We start from the raw sequence: 7,315 nt of genomic DNA on the forward strand, positions 1-7,315 counted from the left end.
AAGGGGCGTGCAAGCGTGTGTAAGTGAGTGTGTGTGTGTCTGTGCTTCAGGGGGGTTAGGCTGAGGTGTTGAGGTCAAAGGGTCATAAGGTATGAACAGGCCAAGAGGCGGAGTCACTTATTCACGAACCAGAGCAGCAAACTCTGAAACAGAAAGAGATAGAGAGATTATTAGCATTTTTGATAAAGTACATAATATGGGTTAGTAGAAGTGTCATATTCATAAGGACTCCAGACAATAATTTAAAATGTAATCAGTTCTGAAAACTTTGTGCATGTCTGATTCAATTGACTCGTATGAACCAGTTCTTTTTAATGAGTCATTTAATGAGTCAATCTAAAAGATTCACACTTGTTTGTGAGTTAGCAGTTTGAATTAAACTCGCTAGTCACTCACTCAGTGAATCATTCAATGAAGTGGGATTTGAATCGTGATCTTTTTTATTCTGTAGCAAGAACAGGCTTCCATATAAATCAACTATGAATCCTTACTTGAAATTAAAGATTTAAATAGTCTTTTTTTTTGTCTGGAGCCCTGCCCATTCAAACTGAGGAAGCGTGTTGGGATTTGAAACCAGGTATATTTACTCACTAATCAAAAACTAGACTAACACAGCTTACACTTCTATAAAGAACTAGTATGTTTTTTATATTTGAAAAGAAATTGTTTTCTTATCACTTATCAAGTAAGTCAGGGCTCCCACTGGTGCCCCCTCAAAAAAAAAAAAAAAATGGATGACCTTTCAAACGTATTGTGTGCTCACCTTTACTCTGAGAGTTTCAATTACAAATCTTACGGGTTACAAATTATCTGTTTGTAGTGTAGAAATTATGTAGTCTTACTTAAGTTCCTCCTCCTCTATAAAGCCACTATTGTCTGCATCCAGGATGTGGAAAGCCTTATTCACATCTTCAGCCGACTTCGCCTTCAGTCCGACCATCTCAAAAAACCTCTTGGGGTCAAATGAGTCGACGGCTACAAGAAGGAAAAAGCAGAGAGAATCACTGACATTTTGTCTGGAAACAAAAAGAGGAGTTTACATGAAAATGCATATTTTGTCATCTTTTCCTCACCCTTATGTCATTCCAAACCTATTTGGCTTTGTTTTGTCTAACACAAAAGGTGAATTTGCTTGATATAATGAAAGTAAATAGAGTTTGGGACTGTCAAGCTTTAAATAGAACAAAAAAGCACCATAAATGTATCATAAAAGTGGTTTGTGCTAATTGTGCACTATATTCCAAGTGTTCTGAAGTCACATAATAGTTATGTGTGACAAACAGACTGAAAACAGACAGAAAAAAACAGACTTATGGTTTGGATCCCTTAAAACCTGCCCTCTGCTTTGGCTCTCTAATCAAATACGGTGGCATTAGACAGGTTTGATATAGTGGAGTGGAAGATTTTCAGTAAAATTGTTTGAAATATAGTGCATGAGTCATGTGAACTACTTTTATGGTGCTTCTTTGCCATTTTCTAGTTTAATAGCCCCAATCCCTGTCAACTTTCATTATAATAAAAAGAAGCAGGATATTAAATTACAATTTTGGCTTCTAACAATTATAAAAACAAGATAATAAAGATAAAACAATTATTGCGCTGCTTTCCATTTTGCAATGATGTTCTCGTTTGTCATTTGCATTATAAATCTAGTTAAAGTGGTGCTCTTTAGCCCCTCCCTAAATGTTAAGTAGATTTCAACAGGGTATTTAAATAAATGTATTTTTTTTTACATTTATTTATTATTTACATTATTATTATTATGTTACTTTGTTTGTTTTTCTGCATTGTTTATAAATTTATAAGTTCAAGGCAATCCACTGCACAAAAACATGTTTTAAGTTCAATATTTTTTATGGAGTTTTTAAAGTCAAAGAGTCATGATCTTTCTGTAATTATGTAATAATAGTTTTTTTTTCTGTAATTATGGTGGAAGTTATGATTTCTCTATTACTAGCAAATGACAGAATAAAGGGCCATTCAAACAGAATGCATTTTGAATTTAACAGGAGATGCATGGCAATGGAATGTAAAAACGCTCTCACACACACTTTTCAAGAGTTGAACTTTTACAATTTTGCTGCAATTCTCATTTCCGTGTCATGCTTGAAACGCTGCAAAAGATGTGAAATGTGATCGCAATGGTCAAAGACATCTAGCACACAGCAAAAGGGGGGAAACAGCACAGCTGAATGAAAAAAGTGAACAGCCCCTAAAAAAAGAGATTTTATTTTATTTTTTTTTACAAAAATGTACACTTATATTTACATTACTTATAAAAATTGTGATTAATCTTTCTGCAGACTATTTGTTTTCAGTTTTTTAAACCATATTTTAGAGTAAGAGTACATATGTGAAGGAGAAATGAAAGCATGGAACTCAGGATGGCACGAAAAAAATCACCTTGAAAGGCATCCAGGGCTTTCTTAATGTCATCAGGGTTGAGGATGCTGTTCATCGCCATTTCTACAACTGCAAAAAGAGACACAGGCAGAGAAAAAGAAAGAAAAATCAGCATTGATGTACTGTATAGTAAAAAAAGCAATGCACCATGAAACTATGCAGCTGACCAGCGCAAGATCATGAAGAGAAGGAATTGATAAAAGGCCTTCAAGAAGTCATAAATTATTAACTAGTTTCGAGGGGTGAGAGAACGTCAAACACTTCTTTTAAACCACACAGCTCAGGTCCAACTCCAGAACAGAGGGGAAAACATCTTGAAGTTTTCTATGTCTGCCATCACATCCTGCAAAACAGAGGCTCCAGTGCCCACAGTCCTTCAGTGTTTCCACAGGTGAAATTAGCATCTGACTGCCAGAGACATTACAACTATCAGGTGTATGCTGATTTCAAACGGTCATCCAGAGATCGGCTTTGCGTCATTAGAGTCTGGCTTCAGTCCAAACCAGCAGCTGAGAGACAATCTCAGAGAGCCCAGAGTCAGAGATCGAGATCAAAGATGACTTTAGCTGGAAATACGTTTTTAATCAGCACACATTCAGTGAACGCTTCCTCGGCAAATGACTCACAGGTTTAGACTGATAGTAAGCTAATAGACTGTACTGCTCAGTTTTTCAAGGTTCTTAAGACAGATGATAATTTCCACACAAGTCACTGTCAGACTTTACTTTAAAAAGTTTCTTAAAAGGTTTTTAGCAGTCTTCTCTGCTTCTTTCTTCTGTTTTACTGATACTCCTTCACCTGCCCACAGTTACAAACTCCTCATTGTCCTTTTTCCCACACCAGGCAGTATGGGTAATGTGCAGGTGCACAGTGAAAGTACAGACTGTATTTCTTCCTTTCAGCTGGCTTCTCGTTTCATTGATCTGGATAAGGTGGGGGTCAGCTGGGCAAAAATAAGCTTCAGCTCTGCTGACTGGAACACAGCGCGACTGCTGACTTTCCTCTAAATCACGTTTGGTACAGCGAGATCTGCTCAACGAATGTGAAGGTTTAATGTTGGAATCAGCTGAGCTGGCAAAGCCAAACATGCAGCACAACTGTTTTCAACACTGATAGTAAGAAACGTTTTTTTTTAGCAGCAAATTAGCATATTAAAATGATTTCTGAAGTGACACTGAAGACTGCAGTAATGATGCTGAAAATGCAGCTTTGCATCACAGGAATAATTTTAAAACATTAAAAAAGAAAGTTATTTTAAATTGTAATAATATTTCACAGTAGTACTATTTTTACTGTATTTTTGACTTCTTTCAAAAACTGATCCCAAACTTTTGAATGATGCATAGTGCCTCCACATTGTGCTGTGAGTGGGTTTGATTACGTAACACTGGTGGGCTTTGTGTGGTGCTCATCAACCTACTCTAGCTCTGTTTGGACCAATCTAGAACCTGAGATTCAGATGGAAAGCAAGATTACATGTGTCATTTAGATGACGCTTTTATCCAAAGCCACTTACCCTCCACACATTACCAGGACAGTCTCTCTGGTGCAACCTGGGACATAAAATAACTTGTTCCCTACAATGCTGCTAATTTATTGATCACTTTTCTCAGTGTTTGAACCTCAACCTTTCAGTTATCCCCCTAGATCTTTAGTCAATAGGCTTCACTGCCCCTAAATGCTCCTTCAGTGATACCATACCAGACAGCACGTCTACTGAAATGAGAATCTAATTATAAGACACACTATTCTGGGAATACTAAAAGAAGAACTGAAAGACACAAGCAGACTGACAACTCACTAACAGTCTCCATAGGGCTGGACAACATTCACAATTGGTATTTGAAAGTATTTGAAAAATAGATAAGAAGATGAAATTACAAGACTGATCTATCTATCTATCTATCTATCTGCATCCTTACATTCAAATATTAATTGCAAGGCAGTATCCTGTTTGCTACCTTAATTCAAAATCAGGAATTAAAATGGAATTTAAAAAGCATTTTCTATTCAATTCCAAATGCACAATCCACACACAGACATAAGCACAGCTAGAAAAGAAGCAGGTGAATGGCATCTCAATCATATGAGGGGCTATACAGAGTTTCAGAAACGGCACAGACCATGAAGCTTGAATGTTTTTCATACTTTGCTGCAAGAACGGTCTGATTTTGCTCCATCTGCATAAAAACCAGGAGATTACTTTCTGCAAACTGAGCAGAATGTTAAATCTGTTTCTTTCTCCTACAAAATAATGTTTTGCACACTATTATAAGCCTGACAGAGACTTTCAGTGAGAACTGCCATTAAAGGCAGTCATTAAGACGGAGTACTCAGAGATACATTGAAATAAATATTCAAACACTTAACGTTATATCAAATGTAAAATTAAGAAATTAAAAAAACCTAACAACGTAAGGTGACCAGATTTCTGAAAATGAAAACAGTTGTCAAAATATCACTGACATCCCACTTGTGATTATCTATGAATTAAAAAACAGGGACAATATATATTTGAATATTTTTGTTTTTAAATGGTTGTGGGTTCCATATATTAATATCATAATTAATAATGACAGTGAGGTTTGAGGATCAAACTTACGGTAGCTTTTTTTTAATACAATTGATGAAAAAACACACACAAGTAAATAGTAACTATTGCAAATAGTAAACATCGAAATATGATTATAACAAAAGGAATCTTTTGTTATAATCATAAAGGAAGGCTTTACAAAAACACATAAATACAATAAATATGAGAACATATGATAAATAAAACCGTATTTAACAAATATGTTTAATATATTCTAACTGTATTTAACATTTTCACGAGGTGTGAGTACAGTAATTACAACTTTTCAAATTGTATGTTTATGCTTTTGGAAATTGATCTTTTCTATCCCTAATCAGGCTTATTATTTTGCATTTTAGGATCATTTTGACCACAAATTATGTGTTTTCTGCAAATGTAATTGTGCAAGTGTGCTTGATTAGTTTATTATTTTTTAAATTAACGTTATTCATATCGGATTTGTAACGGCGGAAGTTTCAGGAATGTTAAATATTGTGTGCAAAACAATCCCGCAACCTAACCATGTCTCGTTATACAATGTACACAAACAGTATTACTTTGTTTTAACATGTAACGTTATAGTTAGTATGTGACTAACTTACATTGAAACCAGTAACGGCGTCTCTTTTGATAACTGATGATAATATCGCTCTGCTCTCGTCCAAGCGACTAAGTTAACAGTTATTGATCAGTATGTTATAGCTCGCAGCGTCCTCTGCTGGTCAAAATAATCACAATCATACGATAATTGGTCGGGTTAGATTGGTCGGGCATTTAATTACAGTGTATTTGGGGGTTGTTTTGAAAGTGCTGTAAAACGGGGACATTTCCGGAGACAGCTCCATTCCTAGGCCCGTCCAAAACCGGGTCTGTCCCCGGAAAACGGGGACGTATGGTCACCCTCACACAAACGCTCATTCTTTTACACAATTTTTCCACAGCAGATTTATCTCAGATAACGTTAAGTAACTAAAGTAAACAACTCAAATAAGTAACGTTAACTCGGATAAACAATTCAGGTAAATGATAACACTAACAGACGTCTATGACATAACAATTATGCTAAAATTACTAATAAAATGAACATTCACTTCAAACACAACAGTTGGACATTAAAGCTTATGAGTTACAGTCCTTTTCCTCTGAAATCTGAAATCATTTTTACTAACCTTTAGGAGCAAAAGAGACAGAAGAGTTGGTTTTTACTCAGAAAGTCAGGTGTGTTGTGTGAGGATGCACTACAGTCGCCATGGCAACTCTCAAACTGTCAACTGTCATTGTGAATTTTAAAAATGCAGCTCTATTCCCTTCAGTGTACACTCATTATAACACAATAAAGTGACATTTTAATGTACATTTTAATACACACACATGTAAATAATAAATGATATGCAGAGCAGACAAATAATATAATATTCTTGAGACCAAAATTCAATGTGGGGGGTGACACAAAGTTTTGAACAGGTTTTGCTAACAGACATACCTCAGCCGAGGTGTCACCGTTTTTATGCTTACTTAAGGTTAAAGGTGTGAGACATGGGTATAACAGAAAGAGGAGGGAGAGAGAAAAATGTCCCAGTTCCTCTTTTTGATCTTACAGGGCTTCACACATCCGTTTCAGAAAATAAAATAGTGTCTTGCTCCAGGCCTGGATTAAAGTATGTCTTTAATCAAACCGCACTGTTTATATTGTTAATCTCAGTTTCTCTTTACAAAACCCTTCCTCTCTTCTATCTGATTTTATTTCCTAATTTTCACACCCCTCTTGGAGATGACATCGACCCTCTTTGATATCTCTCCTCACTCTCCCATCAGTCTCTTGATAAGCATCTCTCTAATGATCCCATTCTCTCTGTTTCCATCCCCATCCACTCCTCTTCTTAATAAATTAAATCGCTCAGTTAACAAAAATACCTTAGTGGGTCCTTTTTGCCCTGTATGGGTCTAAATGTTACATTTTAATTCTACATGTTAAGAAAGTGACTAGTAATGCTAACATGCATATCCAAAGTATATTTTGATACCAGCCCACAAAGGGGTCAGTGAAATCAAAATTAAATACTGTGACATGCTATGTCTCCCAATACTGTGCACTTCAGATGATAGATTTTCCCTATCAACAAAGTACATACTTTTAGTATACAGTACTATATACTACTATATGCAGTACAATGTAGCCTATGTCTCATAATGGTTAAAAATAAGTTAAATGAAATACAGTAAAATACACATATCAAATAAATATGAAACTAGTTTTTGTTAACTGAATTATGTGTGTGTGTGTGTGTGTGTGTATGTATGTATATATATATATATATATATATATATATATATATATAT

The sequence above is a fragment of the Sinocyclocheilus rhinocerous genome, unplaced genomic scaffold, assembly GCF_001515625.1.
Source record: "Sinocyclocheilus rhinocerous isolate Xijiao unplaced genomic scaffold, SAMN03320098_v1.1 scaffold705, whole genome shotgun sequence".
NCBI lineage: Eukaryota > Metazoa > Chordata > Actinopteri > Cypriniformes > Cyprinidae > Sinocyclocheilus > Sinocyclocheilus rhinocerous.